Raw genomic sequence first — 21,008 nt, 5'->3', positions numbered from 1 at the left:
CAGACATTTTTTAGTGTGGAAACTCTTGGCACATAAACAGGCTTTTCCGGGGAGCACCCTTTGCATGGCTGCACCGACTGCCACTGTATCCCCATTGTTTACCTCAAATTAAACATTAACCACAATTACATTTAACCCCTGTAGTGTTATTACAAGTGTGCACTCACCAGAGGTGCCTTCCCCGCCATCATAGTCCCGCACCAGTGGGTCCTGGGAGGGGATTGGCTCCAGAGTTAGAAAAAGGTCCTGGCTGTTGGGGAGAATGGATCCTCCGCTTGCCTGCTGCGCATTCTCCTCCTCCTCTTCCTCATCAACACTGTCCTCTTCATTGTTGCCCATGGCCACCTGGGTCCCCTGGGTGGTATCCATGGAGAGTGTTGGGCTACTGGTGGGGACACTGCCTAGAATCTCATGCAGCTTCTCATAGAAGCAGCATGTCTGTGGTTCAGCACCAGAGTGACTATTCACCCCCGACTTGTCTTCTGGTACATTTGCCTGAGCTCCTTTATTTTCACACGGCACCACCATGTGTCCCTGGTGTAGCTCTGTGATTTCCCCCCCAACCCCCCATGCACTCTGTGATTTTGGCATAGATGTCAGCATTTCTTCTGCTGGTTCAGAGCTCTGCCTGCACAGACTCTTCTCCCAACACAGCCATCAGATCCAGTGTCTCCTGTATGCTCCACACTGGAGTGTGTTTGCGTACCTGGCCAGCCATGGTCAGCTGTGGTGATGAGCTCTCCAGGCTGATCAAACAGGAAATGAAATTCAGAAGTTCCCAGGGCTTTTCCTGTTTACCTGGCTGAAGTGCAGTGGAACTGAAAGTGCTGTCCAGAGCGAACACATTGGAGCACTCTGGGACACCTCCCAGAGGCCAAACAAGTTGAAATACACTGTGCTGTGTCTACACAACCCCTAATTCAACCCAGGAAGGTTGAATCTAGCACAACTAGGCTGAATATTCACCTCGTTGAGGTGGAATACAGGCGTTGATTTTAAAAGCCCTTTAGGTCAGCGGGAAGGGCTCTGTAGTGTAGACACGCACATTGTAGGGATATTAAAGAAGGTTTATATTAAACATGGTTTATATGAGAAATGATTTATTGATTTATTGTTAATTGATACTTTATAACTTAAGGTTTATGTTAGAAGTAAATTTGTGATTCCCAACATTTAGCCTCTAACCTGCAAGCCACCAGCTGTGTCTGTGTGAAGCCTGCTCAAAGAAATACTTTGTATAAAACTTGTTAAACATTAATTAACTCTAAGTAAGCCAAAACTGTAGCTGTTATAGTGTATAGATAGAGACCCCCACCCTCTGCAAGTTTTCATCTCACTTTATCTTTGCTTGTTAAAAGACAGGGAGTCTCACATAAATTGGTAACACCCCAAAAAGTAAAGAGACAGTGAAATAGATGTGATTAAGATAAAGAATGTATGTGACTGAATGGTTAGGGAGTCACCAGCCTGAAGAATTCAGTGTCGGCTGAAGAAGGTGTCAAGTGGGATCAACCAGATGACCCCCAGAGGGCAAACTGGAATCCACCCACCACACCTCAAAGGAAGGAAAAACAAAACATCTAATAACATGGAGCCAGCCATCTGCTGATTGATTTAGCAACAGCAGAACGAAGCAACTCCTATGAACTAACATAGGGAAAAATCCCTATAAAACTGGACTCTAAAAAATAAGGACTTTGAGTCTCTGGTTCTGCTGCCAGCCTCCAGGAGCATCAGATGCATCTGACACAGACTCGGCTCCATCCTCATGACCAAGATACCTGGCCAGTAACTTGGCATGAGCAACATCTAGGCTGGTAACTATAACATCTATACAGAACCTGAATGAATGATTGTGTGAATGAATGTGTGTGTGTGTATAAGAAATAAGTAGTAAAACAACGTTGTTTACTGTTGTCTTTTGTTTTGTTATGGTATTTACAATAAATGTGGCATCTTTGCCTTATCCCTCTTAATAAGATCCTGCTAGTTTTTATTGGTATAACAACATTATAAATTTGACATAATGTGGGGAATGTTGATCTAATGACGTAGTGTAGACCAGCCCTGAATTATGTATCATGCTGTACTAATATTGATTAGGCAATATTCGATTGACTATTCCATTTCAGCCTGTTTTTGATAGTCTCCAACTGTTACTAACTTCAAGCACGGAAAAACATTTTTAAAAGGATGCTGGGGGGTGGGGGAGGAACAGCCACAAAACCAATCTAAGGGCTGGAGAAAATGCCTTACTGTGAGACTTCCAGCTAAATCTGCTTAGTTTATCCAAAAGAAGATTGAGAGGCGACTTGATTGCAGTGTCTAAGTACCTCCACAAAGAGAGAAAGCTGGGTACTAAAGGGCACTTGAATCTAGTGGAGTAAGGCATAACAAGAACAAAGGGCCAGAAGCTGAAGCCAGACAAATTCAAATTAGGTACAGATGTTTAACAGAGAGGATAATTAAACATTGGAACAAACTCCTCAGGGAAGTGGTGGATTCTCTCTGGATGCCTTCAAAGCAGGGCCGGCTTTAGGCCAATTCAACCAATTCCCCTGAATCGGGCCCTGCCCCTAAGAGGGCCCCGCACCCAAGCCCCAGTACGGTGTATGGGCAAGAGCCGGTGCGCTGTACCGGGATGGTCCAGCTTCCCGGGGGGGGGGGGCAATTTAAAGGGCCTGGGGCTCCCAGCAGGGGCTGGAGCCCCAGGCCCTTTAAATTGCCACCAGAGCCCCATTGCTGGAGCCCTGGGGTAGGGCTGTGGGACTCTGGGGGCTATTTAAAAAGTCTGGGGCTCCCATTGCTTCTACCGCCTCAGCCCTTTAAATAGCTGCTGGAGCCCTGCCACTTCCTCAGGGCTGCCTCGGCTATTTAAAGGGCCAGGGCATAGAAGCAGGGGAGCACCGGGCCCTTTAAATAGCCCCCAGAGCCCTGTGGTAGCGGGGGGGATCTGGGGGCTATTTAAAGGGCCAGGGCTGCAGCTGCCTCTGCCGCCCCAGTCCTTTAAATAACCCCCGGAGCCTCGCCACTTTCCCAGGGCTCCCGCAGCTATTTAAAGGGCCAGGGCGCTGGAGCAGAGGAGCCCTGGACTCTTTAAATAGCCTCCGAGCACCGGGCTGCTGCTGCTGCTACCCCGGTGGGGAGAGGCAGGAGGAGGGGGCACTCACCATACAGGGTGGGCTATACCCCCTGTACCTGCACCTCCTGCCTGCAGCCAGCCCTGCTGCACCTCCTGCCCTGCCCGCAGCCAGCCCCTGCTGCACCCCTTGCCTTGTCGCCAGCCCACCCCAGCCGCACCCCCCTGTAGCCCTGCCCGAAGCCAGCCAGCCCCACACACACCTCTGCCCTGCCTGCAGACAGCCCCTGCTGCACCCCCCTGAAGCTAGCCAGTCCCACATTCCTGTCTCCAGCCCTGCCAACTCCTGCCGCACCCCCTTGCGGCCCTGCCTGCAGCCAGCCCCGCACCCCTTGCCCTGCCTGCAGCCAGCCTCATGTCCAGGGGCGGCTCTACAAAGTAGGCTGCCCCAAGCAGCGCAGAGCGCTGCGCCGCCCTTCCCCAGTCCCGCGGCGGGTCCCCTCTTCCCGCGGCTCCGGCATCCTGGGAGGCGGTGAGCTCGGTTGAGCTCCGCCAGCATGCCTGCGGCAGGTCCACGGAGCCCGGACAGCGGACCTGCCGCAGTCATGCCTGCGGGAGCTCAACCGGAGCCGCGGGAAGACGGGACCCGCCGCAGGCCCAAATGACGCCCTCCCCAAGATGCCGCCCCAAGCGGGCGCTTGGCCCGCTGGTGCCTAGAGCCGCCCCTGCTCATGTCCACTGGTGCCCTGCAGTTCCCAGGGCAGTAACCCTGCACACCTGCTTCAATGAGGGGGGCAGGAAGCAGCTGGGACCCACACATGTGCACACCCTAGGGTAACCAGACAGCAAGTGTGAAAAATTGGGACAGGGGGTGGGGGGTAACAGGATCTTATGTAAGAAAAAGACTCAAAAATCGGGACTGTCCCTATAAAAATCAAGACATCTGGTCACCCTAGCAGAACCCCAGGGAGTGGCGGGGACCCACACATGTGAAATGAAGCTCATTTCTAGTTCAGGCCCATCTTTTTTAAAAAAAACTTTAGGTAGGGTTAACATACATCCATATTTTCCCAGACATGTCAGCTTTTTGGTTCTTAAATCACCATCCGGGAGAAATTTTTTAAATTTAAATTTAAAAATTCCTCCTGGGAAAATACGGACGTATGATAACCCTATTGGTACAAAAAATACATACTGTGGCACATCCTTTAAATCAGAACTCTTTATAGGGAACTGGTTGCCAAGAAATGAAAGACTTTTTTTAAGTCATCCCTGCGGGGACCCCGCCAAAAATGTTAGAATTAGGCCCCGCACTTCCTAAAGCCGGCCCTGCTTCAAAGCATGACTGGATATCTTTCTGAAAGATAGACTCTGATTGAACCTAACACAAGTTATTGAACTTAACTGGCCTATGATATACAGAGGTCAGTCTAGCTCAGGGGTGGCCAGCCTGTGGCTCTGGAGCCACTTGCAGCTCTTCAGAAGTTAATATGCGACTCCTTGTATAGGCACTGACTTCAGGGCTGGAGCTACAGGCACCAGCTTTCCAATGTCCTGGGTGCTGCTCACTGCTCAATCCCTGGCTCTGCCACAGGCCCTGCCCCCACTCCACCCCTTCCCTCCTCCTCCCCTGAGCCTGCCATGTCCTCGCTCCTTTCCCTCCCCCCCCCCCCCCCGCACACCATGAAACAGCTGATCAGGAGGTGCGGGGAGGGAGGGGGAGGCGCTGATCTGGTGGCTGGGAGGTGCTGGGAGCAGTGGGGGGCAGTTGCTGCTGAGGCTCTTTGACAACGTACATTGGTAAATTCTGGCTCCTTCTAGGCTCAAGTTGGCCACCCCTGGTCTAGCTGATTTACTGGTCCCTTCTGGCTTTAAAGTATGACTCTAAAATGACCCAGGACAGACAATGTTTATCTCTACACCAGTGATGCATTTTCAATACATATTTGTCTCTGTGTTTAAAAAAAATTCTAGCATCTCATGACTCTGTAGGGGTAGAAACTCGAGCTTTATATGACTGAAATGGAGCAATCCGCAGTTTTTTAAAGCAGCACACAGTGCTAGCTTACTGCCCTTGAAGATCCCAAGATTTTTAATAAAAACAAAGAATTAGTCTGCTAAGTGTTGAAAAGGTATTTTAGGTTAGAGTGAGACACAATGATCTAAAAAGAGCACCGTAGGAGTTGGAATCATCCTAAGGCACCTGGCTTTACAAGTCTGTCAAATTTGTAAGATGCTTTCTAAACAATTTATCAAATACTGTAGTTTTTCTGTGATGTATGTGTGAGATCCAGGAACCTCCTAATGCCAGCTGGCAAGGTGTAGAGGGGATGCAGTAATCTCAATGAGTCTAGTGTAAACATTCTAGATAAAAAAGGATATAATGGGAGGATCTCAAATGAAAGTTAGTTTCGCAATTATATTGATGATCAGTGTGACAGATATAAACAGCTACTATGTAAGGAATTATGTATATATACTGCAAATGGTTTTAAAGTCTGTATCAAAGTTTTAGTCACTAGCAAAGGTGAAAAACAGGTTTTCCCCTCAGACAGGAGGTAAGAAATGTGCATCTCTGTCAGGACATAAATTAAGCATTGTAAGCTAACACAATGGATGTCCTTTTACATGCAAAATCAAGCATTACTGAAGAGCTGTGAAGTCAACAGGGAAGAAACACCGCAAAAAAAAAAAGCTACAGGGGATTATCCTGTCTTTGCATGAAGACTGAACTTTGGGGTAATTTCTAGAAGGCAAAGATGACACCGCTTCATGCTGCACCTGGAAAGTAAACATACAATGTGTTTACATTCACAGAAATGGGATCTCAGCTAGCCTTGGTTGAAAATGCTGAAGACGAATTGAGTGAGATAAGACTTCTTTAGAAGGACGTTAACCTATATTAATAATATATAACCTATATATAACCTACTCTGAAACCTTTATTAAGTTTAGTCTCTTGAAAGCGTGTTGTGATTTTGTTTGCTATGTAACCATTTGTTTCCAATATTCTCACTTGAGTCTGTGATAATAAAGGTATTCTTGTTTTCACTATAAATATGTCTGATGTTCCTGGGAGTATTCAGTGGATAAAGGGCTGGACACTATAAGGAATGCTTGGAGCAGGCTTGGGGGTTGGTGTGTGCCATTCCCTAATCTGCACAGTGGGAGTGAGGCCTGGAGAGCAACACTTGTGTTGCCAGAGGGTGGTAGATTCAGGGAGCTGATCTACAGCAGGCACAGACAAGGCTGCTTCACACTAAGGGTAGGTCACTGTGAGGTACCATACAACTCTGGGTACCCCTGGGAAGCATCACAGTATGGTATACATGGAATACATAGAAGGATTTATCCGTAGACCTGCAAAATTCACTCATAGCTTCATGAGTAAGGCAGCCATCCTAAATGCATGCTGATGAAACCTTTATACTTACTCAACACCATAATATATAGTCTTCATATGTACACACACTGAGCAATTTAATACTTAGATTTAATATTTTTATCTTACCATTTCCTATGGAGTTTAAACTAACGCACGTTTATCATATGTTCATGTATTTTAAAAGGTTACACACAAATATGTTCAACAGTTTAGTATTAACAATGCACAGTCTTTAGTAGTCTTTAAATGGTTAATAATTTTCAGTAGTGATTAAATGTGTTTTTCCAATCTGTGCAATATCTGATTCATATTTTGGTGAGAACAGATTTATAAAATACAGATGCATCATAAATCACTGATGAAACCGATGCGTAAAGTCCAACAGTGTTCTATTGGTTTTTGTTTTTTTTTACCCCAGTGTTGAATTACAGCATGTTTTAAAACACTTTCATGGACAGATGTGAGTCATCATGGCAGCATTTCAGACTTGAGAAAACACAGTCTAACATTCTATTCTCTTCATAAAAGATCCCAATTCAGGAAAACAGTTGATTACCCACTTAATGTTAAGCAGGTGCTTAAGTGCTTTTCTGAACTGGGACAAAAATAATCTAAATGTCACAGATCTGATGCCAAATCCACCTGTAATAATACCAAGAGACAGGATAGATTATAAACACTGGTAAATCTTAGAGGCATTGTTTGGCACTGGAAAATCTTGTTTACCATATATGTCATACGTAATATGTTAAACATGTTTAAAATATGACAAAATATAGAAACTATAAAAATGTCAAGCACAGCCAACTTGCCAGATAGCAAAGACACCTGGTGCATCGCATTAAACTCAGGGTATTTTGAAAATGAACTTGTGCTACGAGCAAACACCCTAAGGTTGAGGTGAAGAGACATTACTGAAAAAATAGACTATACGAAAAAATGTGAGGCAAAAATTGAACTGCTATTTTTGGTAACTGATTGTTGATGAAGCAAATACTTACATGATATTCGATAGATTTTCATGTCTGTCTCTGATGTGTACTGTAAGAGACATAATTGGTAAAATACAGATGAGAAACATATCTAACACTGACAACTGTTGCATTATTAAGAACCATGCAAATGTGTAAAAAAATGTAACGTGTAAACTAAACATATTGGTTCAGTTCTACAAGCTAGACTGGCTCAGAAGGTATTGAAATATTTGATAGAGACCCTCAGTTTTTCTGCATAACATGATTCTTTGCACCCTCCATTGATTACCTGATGGATCCTCTCCCACATAAGGCATCTTCAAGAACCATCTTAATGAGCCTGCTTCTCTTTCCCCCCCCCCCCCCGCCACCCCGCCTGGCATCTTGGGAGTCTAGTTTGGGAGTATATCAATTCTAGAGCCCCAGAACCAAGTAATTCCTCTCCTCAGGGCTGCCCAGAGCAGGGGGCAAGTGGGACAATTTGCCCCAGGCCCCACTGGGGCCCCCACAAGAATATAGTATTCTATAGGATTGCAACTATTTTTTATGGAAGGGGCCCCCAAAATTGCTTTGCCCCAGCCCCCCTGAATGCTCTGGGCAGCTCTGCCTCTCCTGGGTGAAATTCACCCCACTGCAGGGACCACCACAATTCTTATGCATCACTTAAATGAGGGCTGCCATAGAGGGGTGAATTTCACCCTTGGATTATTTATTCCGTGTTCTCATAGGGGGACTGAAGTCAATGAAGAGAGCCCAATTTACTTAACTGGTTTTGGGTCAGACCAAATATCCTTCATTCCATTTCTGTAATAACTAGAGACTGATTATCCAGATCAAACCTGAACACTAGACCTTTTGAAGCAGCAAACAGTCCTGTGGCACCTTATAGACTAACAGACGTATTGGAGCATGAACTTTCATATGTAAATACCCACTTTGTCGGATCTTTTGAGGTTCATCCATCACTAATTGTCATGCACGCACACAGAGGCAAAGTTCAGTTAAAATTTGCACAGTTAACTTAATGTCATGTGATTAAAGCTCAGTTTTAACATTGCATTTATGTTGCTTTTTTTAGGCTATAATACATAAAAAGAGCCAAGCTCATCATTGGTGTAACAACGTTCAGTAGAGTTAAATCAGAAAATTAGTAATCGTCTCCCTTCCCTTAACTCCCCAACATCTAGATTCAAATTCCTTACATCCATTGTGGGCAACACCAAGAGATTTAATCTTGGGTGGGTTTTGTTTTTGTTTGTTTGTGGGTGGTGTTTATCTTGTAACTTTAACTTATTTGAAAGAGAAAATGAAAGCTTCATTTTCACAGATGGGTTTCTTATCTGCTACCCAACTTAATATGGGATGTAAAATTCTCTTATATATTTTGGCTTGCAATGGATAGAGGAAATGTTTTACTATCAGTATTTCTCCTAAATGAATGAGGACATGAAGTCAGCTAACTGAAAACTTGTTTAGGAAGTCAAGTTCTCATTATCTCTTTTTTTTTCCTGACCTCTGAGGATCCCTGCATTTCTTTTAAGCAATTCCCTTATAGGTTATGGAACATGCTGTTCAAAGTCAATAGATCTACACACGAGAATAATTAAGCATGTTCGTAAGCGTTTGGAGGATATGAGCCTATAGGAGGAAAAGGAGGAAGAAGGTAGCAGTCATAAGATTATGCAATTAAATAATCTGAGTATGTACAGACTCAATGTTCAAATCATTAGCTTTCCCATCCCATAAAACATTAAATATGAGACACTCCCAGCATCATTAATTCCATTGAGCCCTATGGGAATATGCATGTTTCAAGTTAAACATAAGTGTTTGCAGGATTGGAGAATACATCTGCACAACACCAAGCACTGTGAGGCCTTGATCCTAATCCACACTTTTAGGTGCTACAATAAACATATTTTACATAAGAACGGCCATATTGGGTCAGACCAAAGGTCCATCTAGCCCAGTATCCTGTCTTCCAAAGCCAGGTGCTTCTGAAGGAATGAACAGAGCAGGTAATCAAGTGATCCATCTCCTGTCGCCCATTAACAAACAAAGGCTGGGGACAACTTCCCTGCCCATCCTGGCTAATAGACATTGATGGACCTATCCTCCATGAATTTCTTTAGTTCTTTTTTGAATTCTGTTATAGTCTTGGCCTTCACAACATCCTCAAGCAAAGAGTTCAACAGGTTGCTTGTATGTTGTGTGAAGAAATACTTCCTTTGGTTTGTTTTAAACCTGATGCCTATTAATTTCATTTGGTGACCCTTAGTTCTTGTGTTATGAGAAGGAGTAAATAACACTTCCTTGTTTACTTTTTCCACACCAGTCATGATTTCATAACCCTGCTTTGTTGTCTCTTTTCCAAGCTGACCAGTCCCAGTCTTATTAATCATTCCTCATATGGAAGCTGTTCTATACCCCTAATAATTTTTTTTGCCCTTTTCTGAACCTTTTCAATTAGAATGTCTTTTTTGAGTGGGGGTGACCAGATCTGCACAATATTCAAGATGTGAGTGTGCCATGGATTTATATAGAGGGAATATATTTATCTATCCCTTTTCTTAATTATTCCCAACATTGTTTTTTTTTTGTTGTTGTTTTTTTTTTTTTGAGTGCCGGATGTTTTCAGAGAACTATCTACCGTGATTCCAAGATCTTTCTTGAGTGGTAACAGCTAATTTAGACCCCCATCATTTTATATGTATAGTTGGGATTATTCCTGCTTCTGATGTACTTTAAAAAAATTGCTATTGCTTTCCGAGTCTTTGGCCTTCTATATGCTCACTATTTTAATATTTCTGTATTATTTAATATTTATTGAATTTCTCTCTTTTCAATGAGATTTGCATAGGGTCACATTTTTTTTAAATACAATGAGCAAGAAAAGCCCCAGTCCTGCAAACTCTTAAGCACATGCATATCTTTACTCACAAGTTAGACACATGCTTCAATCTACACAGGACTGGGTCTGTAGTCTAAAACATAAGCCCACCATCTCATTCTTAAAAGAGACCAAAGAAAACTCTAGAGTGATGTGTGTTATTTTGGTTTAACCCTACTGTTAATGTTAGTGAACATTTGACCATGAAGAATTGCTTCAAAATTATAGTTTGCCACACTGAAGAAAAATAAAAGCTATTTTTTCAATATAGCTCCATAATTTATCCCCAATATATACGTTAATGGCAATTAAATATTGTAAAATATGCATAGCATGTTAACAAGTTAATAGTAGTGTAGTTAATTTAATGTCGATCCTAGGCTTTAATGATAAATGTCTCCGTAGATGGACATAGGTATGTTCAGATCTTTTTGGAAGATAAGCTTCAGACTGAACTAAGAGTGGATATCTGCTTGCATGTTGGGCTTGTTCTCTTGGAAAAACAACCACATTTAAATCTATGGTTTGTGTGTATGAGGTAGAGGGAGAGGGAAAGCCAACAAATAGAGGCCTTGATTGAGCAAACACTCAAGCACATGCTTAACTCTAACCAGGCGTAACCCCGCTGAACTTTAAGCAGGTATGAAGTAATGGGACTACTCCCAAACTCCCATTCCTAAAGTTAAATATTTGCATAAGCAAATACATTTTCCCTGACTCATCTGCTTGCTTGTGCTAGGAGCTTGGTATTGAACACAGGTCTACCAGGCCCTGAGGCAGCAGCCTTAGCTGCTGCACCACAGAAATGCACAAATCTAGCATCCCTGACCAACAGCCTTCATGCTAAATGCCTACAGACCCCCAGCAGCCACACCCTGGACCCCTGATTGGCTGAACGGGCAGTATTCTCATTGGGTAGCTGGGCTATAGAAAAGCCCTCACAGATAGCTTCTTCTTCCTGAGCAACAGACCAGTGTCTGCTAGCTGCTCTCTAGACCGCCTTGCCTGACCCTGCCTTGCCACCTCATGCTAGTAAAAGAACTTCCGTTATCAGATACAAGCATTTCACATAAACTATGGATACTGGTCCTTAGTCTTTCTATGGTGGCATCACTAGTGGATGTGTTCATAGGATAAGTGTCTACCCATTTGGAATGTGCATCCACTAGTATTAAAAACACTTCCCTCCTCCCCTCCCCCCCAGGATAATCAGTATGTTCTCTCATCCAAGGCTTATCTGGCCACTCCCAAGGATGGAGTCAAGTCATAGTAAAAGCTTTTAGACTCTCTGGACAAATAAAACAGGATTGTACCTTACTCTCAATATCAATATCCATTTTTGGCCAACACATGTAACTCCTGGCAAACCCTTTCACTTTAGTAGTATCTGGGTCTGACGGAGTTCATGCCTTTTTACTTCACATCATTGCTTTGGAAAGATGACCCATGCGCCATATAAAACATGCCCATCTTGCACACTAAGTTCACTGTGTTGCTTGTAATAAGGTGTGAGCTCCTGATCACTTTTGATCTGGCATTTGGGGAATCTATTTTTAACTATCCTAAAAGCATTCAGATACACAGGAATAGTGAAAAGTGAAAACAGTGTCAACGGAGTATCAAAATGTTGAGGAATATCAAATTTCACATGGAGAGCAGGAGTCACACTATTATGTTTTCCTGGGTACCATGTTACCCAAGGGTGATATTTTCATAAGTAGGCTAAATTTTGTGCCCACAACGTTTAGAGTTGCCAGATGTCCAGTTTTCGACCAGAACTCCTGGTCAAAAAGAGACCCTGGTGGCTCCAGTTGGCAGTGTAGCGGGGACCCGGAGCTAAGGCAGGCTCCCTGCCTTAGCTCCGCATGGCTCCTGGAAGCAGCTGCCAGGTCCCTGTAGCCCCTAGACCAGTAGGTGGCCAGGCATACTCCATGTGCTGCCCCCACCCTGAGGGTCAGCTCCGCAGCTCCCATTGGCCGGGAACCACCACCAATGGGATCTGTGGGGTGGTGCCTGTGGGTATGAGGGCATGAGTCTCCTTGACTGCCCCTGCAGATCCCATTGGTCATGGTTCCCAGCCAATGGGAGCTACAGAGGCAGCCCTCAGGGCAAGGGCAGTGCGCAGAGCCTCCCTGGCTCCCCATGTGTCTAGGGACTGCAGAGACCTGGTGGTCACTTCCCAGGAGCCACAGTAAGTGCTGCCAGGACCCTGCACCCAAACCCCCCACACCCCTCACAACGCCTTGCTCCACCCACCCAAGAGTCCCTTCCTGCAACCAAATTCCCACCCGGAGCCTGCACCTCCCCCCCCCCCAACACCTTGCTCCAGTCCCCTCCTACACCCAAAACTCCTAATCCCCAGTCCCACCTCAGAGCCCACATCTCCAGCCGGAGCCCACACGCCCCCTAGCACCTTAACCGTTGCCCCAGCCTTGAGCTCCCTCCTGCACCCCAAACCCCTCATCCCTGGCCCCATTCCAGAGGCCATTCTCCCATCCAGAGCCAGCACACACCCCTTGTACCCCAATGCTCTGCCCCAGCCTGGAATCTTCTCCCACACCCTGAACCCCTCATTTCTGGCCCCAGCTGGAGCCCATACCTCCAGCCAGAACCCTGACACCACCACCCCCAGCCCGGTGAAAGTGAGTGAGGGTGTGGGAGAGCGAGCGATGGAGGGAGGGGGGATGGAGCAAGCAGGGTGGGGCCTAGGGGAAGGGGTCTTCAGTTTTGTACAATATGAAAGTTGGCAACCCTAACAACTTTGTGCAAGAAGTTTTGCACTTGTAAGTATATACAACCCTATCCTACATTCCTTGCACACCCAAAACCATTTCTGAAGTCAACAGATCATACTGAATTTCTGTACATAAAAATTTCTTCGCAGTTAAGTCAGATACTTATATCAGTACTACCACTGATTTCAGCTGAGCAGGATTAGACCTGTATGACTACTGATCAGCAAGTGTAAGTGCTTTTTCCACATCCAAATGCAGACTCTCCTGCAGGTATAAATGATTGCACCCACAAATCAAATTCACAGGTGAGAATGACAGAGTTATCCTGCACTTACACCAACATAAATAAAAACAGAACCAGACTCACCAAGACCAGGCACTGAACGGAGGGATTGCTAGCTGGTTAGATTTTTAGTGTCTGGCCACCAGTTGGCAGACAAAACATAATCCTAATATAGAAACAAAACCAATATGGATTGGATTTCACAATGTTCGTTATGCCTTATTTAGCACATATATTTGTGACATGCCTGATGTTGTACGTCAGTAAAAGAGCTTCTTAAAAATAAAATCTTAGTGTATTCTTGGACCAGAAGAGCAGAATCCTAGTGCCACTTATGTAATGTATTGGATTTGGCTTTGCTTTGCTTAATACTAGTCTTGTCAAACAGTTACTTACACAAAGCTTCTCTTTCTAATGAGACAATTCCCACTCCTCAGTTTCATTGCTATAAGTATTTTGTACAAAGCCGCTGCTTGAATTCAAGCAATCTTCCACAAAGCCTGCTAAATATTATAGATGAAATGCAAAGGTAAAAAAACCTTGCCATATCTTCCTGCTTTATCACTAATTTCTTATATCATAGTAGTGCATAGAAGTCCCCGTTAGGATTGGGGCTTGATCAGGCTAAGTATGAGTTTAAAAAAAAATAAAACTTAGAGTGAGGCAGATTTGGTACCTAAAACATGAGTTGTGTTTTAAGTTGTATTTGTTTGGTTGTTTTTACCTTGGAAATATCGGAATGTCAAGTCCCTCTCTTGCTGGGACAGGGACACACCTCCCTGATTAGGGAGACTAGATGCAAAGGCAGGAGACCTCAGGAAACAGAGCAGTGAGTGTGACACAAGGTTGGAGAATATGGATAGCAGTGGAAGAGCTGGAAGGGACACAAAGTGCTGTTCCCTCACATGCCCTTCAGGCACAGTCATGCACACCCAAAAAACACACTTTCACAGCATAACATGGTGTAACTGGGGAACTTTTCAGAGAAGTCAAATCAAGGCTGTCTATGAAGTCATGACCCTACCTCCCCCCAAAACGAGAGTCAATGTTTTGACCGACATGTCCCCACTTTCCCCTGATGTTCCCTTGGTGTTATCTGAACCAGTGATCTGCTAGGCCACTCCACTCCTCGACTCTGGGAGCCAGCCTTGCCCTTCTTTGCTGTGAGAACCCCCACTCCCAGGAGGTTCACACACAGCCTCTGGCATGTATGCTGCTCCCAGCTATGTGAGTGAGCACTTTTGGCCAGCCACTGCTTGGATTGTGCAACCAAATGGCACTAGCCAGTATCTCTGGTCCCAGACACAACCCTAGGAACCTCCGTCTTGCAGTGTCCAGTTATGCCTGCTGGATGTTGAAAGCTTATATAAGTTCATCAATTTAACAAATTGATATGCACCAAGTTTGTTATCCCAAGGGGAGTCCCTAGCATGCTTCAAACCAAACACACTGCTTCAGGTAGAATAAACACATTTATTAACTACAAAAGATAGATTTTAAGTGATTATAAGTCAAAGCACAACAAGTAGGAATAAGCTGATCTTAACACTTTCAATGCCCTTACAAACTTAGATGCTTCTCACCACAGGCTGGTTGGTTGCCCTTCAGCCAGGCTCTCCCTTTTGATCAGCCCTTCAGTTGCTTGGTGGTAGTGTCTATAGATGGAGGTAGAAGAGAGAGAGCATGGCAAATATCTCTCCCTTTTATCATGTTCTTTCTTCTCTCGGCTTTGCCCCCCCCACCCCCTTCAGAGTCAGGTGAGCAGTAGTCCCAAACTGACCAAGGGAAGGGGGGGGGTGAGTCACATGAGAGTCTAACAGATCCTTTGTTGCTGCCTGGGCCAGTGTCCTTTGTTCCTGTGAGGCTGGGCTGAGTTTGTCCCATACATGCCCTGATGAGGTGTGAACTGCCCCTCTGCTCCTGAAGAGTTTTGCGTGGGCTTGTTTTAAGCCATGAGGACACATTTTAAGCCTCATAACTATATACATGAACCTATAACATTACTATAACAGCAATCCTCAGTACATCATGAGCCTTCTGAAGACACCCGACATGACTAACTTTGCATTGGATACCAAACAATCATATTATAAGGGTGAAGATTGGGGTGCAGGGTGTTCCCCCACGGTACAGAGTGTCACACCCACAAGTTGTTATGGATGTGAACATGCTGATCCTGAATCACTCCTCAACCCCACTTACAGCAGGATGTCCAGACAGAACTGACGTCATGTAGACTAGACAGAAGCCTACATTTACTGCCCGTTCCTACCTTAGCAATCCATTTATTGTGACTAAGGCAATGTATGTCACTGATAGAGCATTTTTTATTAAATGCTTGTAAAATTTTTAGAAGCGTACATTTCAGACAAAACAAGGGTTAAAGGAAGTTTCCTCTTTTGGAACACAGACAAATACCTCTCAGAAGAATGGTTCTCATTTTCCTTGGGCCTAAGTTGTGGGGCTTTTCTGCTATTTCCATCTCTAGCATAGCTTGCTGTTCACAAAAGCATGTGAACAGCTGCTCATGTTTCTAAATCTTTAATCTTAAGAGAAACATTGTACATTCAGTGCAAAATGCAAACAAACAAACATACAAAAGCCTCCACTAAAAGAAGATCAGGGCAGATTTGCACCACACTGGAACTTATTGGGCCTTTATCAAATGTAGCCATGAAGTTGTATGTTTTCACTAGGATAAAAGTAAATATTGAAAATATTAGCAATCGAGATTTATGAAAGGGGAGGGCCAAGACTGAATTTATACTTGCATCTGTTCCCCCATTGAACCCCGGGTTTTTAAACAAACAAACCAGCCTGAGTTATTTTTTCTTTTGCCTTTCTACCAAGCCAGGTGGCCTTGATCTATTCACAGCTTATAAAGCTCAAAAGGCATTTCACTGTTGCTGTAACAGTCAACTCTTTACAGGGAAGTTCATTTTTATGGTGTAAGTAATGTACCAACAAGATCAGTATTATTTTTGTTAACTGGAATGTAGGTTCATTGCCTGATTCTGTTAATAGAACTTTTGATCTTATTCATCAATACATTTCACAAGAATATCAAATTATTTCAAAATGTATATGGGGGGAGGAGTTTTCCATAATTCTAATTAGTAATTATAATATAACATCAGTAGCAGAAAATTAAAATGCACTCAGGAAATCTACTTTACACAAACATTTTCGTATTAAATTAAATCTCCTTTTAGTTTATTATAGGATTATTTATCAGGAGATCAAAGAGCCTCCATTCACTTGCTCATTTTTATATTAAAACCTAGGGAGGACTGGGATTTTAGTTTGAGATTCACGTATAGACTTTTTTCTGTGTTGGAAATCAGAATATGCTTTACTTCACTAATATTATTTCCTTGGGTAATTAAAATACCTCATTAGAAGATGTACCAATAAAGGAGGCCTCCCCAAGAGCCTAAGCAAGAGGCTGAGGGGGAGAAAATGCTTAGTTGTCTAAGACAGAATTGTTAATAGGATGTTTTCCATCATTTTATAACCAAAAATAAAGCAGATCACATATATTCACACACTAGTAATGTATTAAGGCTTAAGCAATTTCACATAGGATGTGCTCTAAAAAATCCATTAATTTCAATGGAAAGATTCCCATTGACTTCACCAATTTCTTCAGCTGAATTGGCAAGCAGGGCATACTTGATTTTTTGACTGAAAACAGCCTAAAATCAGAATGTGGACATGGAGCCTGGCCACCTCCCTTGGAGGAGAGTGAGATGGCATAGATGGCAGTAGAGGCCCTGAGCAACACCTGGGCGGATGGTGAAGGGACTGAGTGGCCCTTGCTTGCAATGCCATCTGACAGCTACAAAACTGAGCTTACAGACAGGAATCAAAGGCCAAGCATCACGCCCTGAACAAGGATAAGAGAGAGAGGAAGAGGAGACGGCACAGCATCCCTACACTCCATTTTTTGAGAGAAGGGGACAAAAATACCTATTGGAAGTAGGGAGGTTGATCTGTGAACTGTTTGCATGAGTTCCTTTTTCCTTTCAGCATGTCTGTCTCCTCTGCAAATCTGTGTCACATCCCCTTTCATGCTGGCCTGAGTATCTTCAGGCTCAGTCCTGTAGAGGCTGATGCCTTTTATTCCTGCAAATGGGGATAACTCATCTCTTATAAGATCAAGATCTGGCTCAGGATGTATTACATAGACATAGCACCCACTAGTGCCAACCCAGCTGCTGAGAGATCCTGTTGCATGGCATACACTTCACTCTAGCTGGGGGAGGGGGAAGCATTTTAACCAAATCAGCTTTGAAAAACTGCAGGAAAGAAATTCACAAACTAGGTGAGTTACAAAGAACCACCTCTGGTACTGACTATTTTATACTCCAATTGACAGCATCTTCCAGGAGCAGACCCTAATTTGGCAAAACCCTCAATCTCTGACGTTTGCAACACTTCAGACAGACCACCCATTCCTAATCAAAACAACTCCTTACGAAAACAACAATGTTAAGTTTATGATGCCATGGTACTTGCTTATCTGCCAGCATTACTCCTCTTTCAGGGGGTTGTGCACAAAATAAAATAGCTGTAGAACAAAACCCACACACAGTTTTGCACAAGACAGCACTGAAATTTTTATAAAGGAACTTGGAGTCAGTTCAGACTTTTACTGGATGAAAGTTTTAAAAGTTGTCTTTACTCGTGTAAAATATCACCCTCCGAGAAAAAATAAAACAAAAATTAAAGTTTAAAAAATATTGGTAGGCAGTTATACTCTGAATGGGATGGTGGCAGGGGGGAAGGGTACCTCCATTTTTGAAAAAGAGTTTTGTAAGAATTGGGATATTAACTCTTGCTGCCACAAACATTCGTCGACATTGAATATATTTAGGACCAGGTTATCAAAGTTAGCCATGCCTTAGAATGGTATCTATGGTTTAGTTACAGTGCAATGAGTGCTATTACACCATGGTTTTGCTTTTCTAATTATTAACACCACCAATTCATATTACCAGGAGATTACATGCATCACTATACTTTTACTTTTATTGTTCTTATGACGACACACACTACTAGAATCCAGCTATATTAGCTTCATTGTATTTACACTCTAGTTATTCTCATTTATATATTGCATTTTATTACAGTATGATACCACTAATAATTAGATATCAAAAAGCAGAACTATGTAATCGCAATTACTCTGTAATTAGTCTCATAAAATGACTCAAATATTTGCATGTACTTATGTGTTTAGACATCAGAAAGTGTGCATGCAAATGTGGTGTTTAAGCATGCATGTGTCCAGTGTAGATGTCTCTGGAAGCCTTGGACATCCAAGGCTTTGGATTTTCTTTAATTGTGAAAACCTCCACAATACAAGCATTATTTAGGTCTGGGCAAACTTTTCAAATGTGAGATTGTAAAGTTACACTAAATAACTGGCCTGATTTCCAGAAGATGAGCATCTGCACTCATTAGGAGTCTCCTTTATTTAGATGCCCAAATATAGATTTAGGTGCCTAACTTTAGGATCCTACATTTGAACACATTGTTTTCTTTATAGATAGAAACTGTAACTATCTCTACATGTTAAATCACAGCTAAATTCTGGTTGCCTCACTAACGCAAATAGAATCATAGACTCATAGAATATGAGGGTTGGAAGGGACCTCAGGAGTTCATCTAGTCCAACCCCCTGCTCAAAGCAGGGCCAATCCCCAACTAAATCATCCCAGCCAGGGCTTTGTCAGGCCAGGCCTTAAAAACCTCTAAGGAAGGAGATTCCACCACCTCCCTGGGTAACCCATTTCAGTGCTTCACCACCCTCCTAGTGAAAAAGTTTTTCCTAATATCCAACCTAAACCTGTCCCAGTGCAACTTGAGACCATTACTCCTTGTTCTGTCATCTGCTACCACTGAGAACAGTCTAGATCCATCCTCTTTCAGGTAGTTGAAAGCAGCTATCAAATCCCGCCTCATCCTTCTCTTCTGCAGACTAAACAATCCCAGTTCCCTTAGCCTCTCCTCAGAAGTCACGTGCTCCAGCCCCTCAATAGTTCCATTGAAGCTCAAAAAATAAGGTTAGCCCTATTACTGTGGTTGTAGTTTTTATTTCATCCATTAAAAACCTAGTGTAGGGGTATGGGACCTGTTGATTAGAGTCTGGATATCTTGCATGTTTGGCTCAATGGTCTTTCACTTCTGGATCACCAGTTTGAATTCAACCCTGGTTAGTGTTGAACCAAAGACCTCATGGCTCTTCAGTGACCTGTCTGAAATCCGTGATGTCAATCCAATTCCTAATGGATAATGAAAGTGGTTTGGGAACACAGCTAGTTGGCGTTGTTGTTGGCAGCCCCACTGCCATATACTGAATTAACTTCCAGTGCCTGAGTGCGCACACACACCCCTAACTTCTAGAGGAAGATTTGTTTACTGAGTACCTGATTTATATCATGACCGAAATACATACCAGTATTTAACTCAAATTTTAAAAGGCACTACAGAAATTCTCTTACCATTGTACAGTGTATACAGCCTATAGTCATGTGTTTAATACCACTGAATTGAATGTTCACTTGAGCATAAGATTGTCATACTATTCAGATATTGCATGCTATGGGACTAAAATACAGACTGAATTTGGAGATGTCAATGGATAGCCAAAAGTCTGCCATACCCTTTGGATGTAGTCTTAAAAGATGGAGAACTAGCTCAGGAGGGACAGCTTGCCACTGTTATATTTACTCTAACTTAGCAAAATGTGCATTCCTCATTGCAGGCTATGCTTGTTCTGAGTTTGAAGGTTTGAATTCAAGTCGTTTGAGTTATCCAAGCACCAAAAAAAAATCTGAAAAATAACTGGTGGAAAACACTGTTTTTTTAATGCTTGACTAACTCTGAAATGGCCGAATGGACTTTTCAAGCTCTCTAAATATTCGACTCTGGGCTATGAGCAGGCATGAGAAATTTCCATGGGAGAAAAAAAAATTTGGGGGAAGCAACTGAAAATAAGGACTTAAATTAAACTGCCATCTCAGCTGCCAACTGTAGCATCCCTGAAACCATTAGACATTACTGTCAGCTAATAAAGCTGTGAAAAACAGACAGCACACCAGCACAAGTCTTTCACATAGTACCCCTTAACTTAATGATAATTTTCTGCATGGTTTTCAGCTCTCCTGTCCTATCTCATAAATGCAACAGATCTGACCTCAGTTGCTAATTTCTTGTTTGCTACTATTAGCTGATATGCTGCTCTTCATATTTACATTTGTCTGGAGACTGATAGCAAAGCTTGCAAGAAACAGATAGTGCTGTTAAAAAAATAAACCAAGGTCTTCAAATCAAACTTTGCCATTGCAAATTAACAAAATACATTTTTATGTACAACCATTTTTGGTCTCATGTTTAAGTGGAAAAAATAGTAAATAACTATTGATGGCAGATGAATCTGAACACAGCTTGAAGACTGCTATTTCTTGGATGACCCAAGTACAAATACCACCCTCACGAGAGCTGAAGCTCACTAAACTGATGCCACTATTAGTTAGGGTGACCAGACAGCAAATGTGAAAAATCATTAGGCTGGGGTGGGGGGTAATAGGAGCCTATATAAGAAAAAGACCCAAAAAAATCGGGACTGTCCCTATAAAATCGGGACATCTGGTCACC

The 21,008-nt window shown here is 43.2% G+C and overlaps 1 long non-coding RNA gene across 1 annotated transcript in view; it reads right to left on the bottom strand.

Moving 5' to 3' along the window:
- Positions 1–5,656: 5,656 nt before the first annotated feature.
- The window catches only part of LOC120399116, a 28,129-nt gene continuing 12,777 nt past the window's right edge, over positions 5,657–21,008 (bottom strand). The window contains exons 2-3 of the long non-coding RNA XR_005594967.1: positions 7,466–7,505; positions 5,657–5,860 (exon numbers count right to left, since the gene is read on the bottom strand). This is a non-coding gene — a long non-coding RNA (uncharacterized LOC120399116). The remainder of the gene's footprint in view (positions 5,861–7,465; positions 7,506–21,008) is intronic.

The sequence above is a fragment of the Mauremys reevesii genome, linkage group 2 (assembly GCF_016161935.1).
Source record: "Mauremys reevesii isolate NIE-2019 linkage group 2, ASM1616193v1, whole genome shotgun sequence".
Lineage (NCBI taxonomy): Eukaryota > Metazoa > Chordata > Testudines > Geoemydidae > Mauremys > Mauremys reevesii.
The sequence above is the reverse complement of the archived record's forward strand: the minus strand, read 5'-3'. Positions and strand labels throughout refer to the sequence as shown.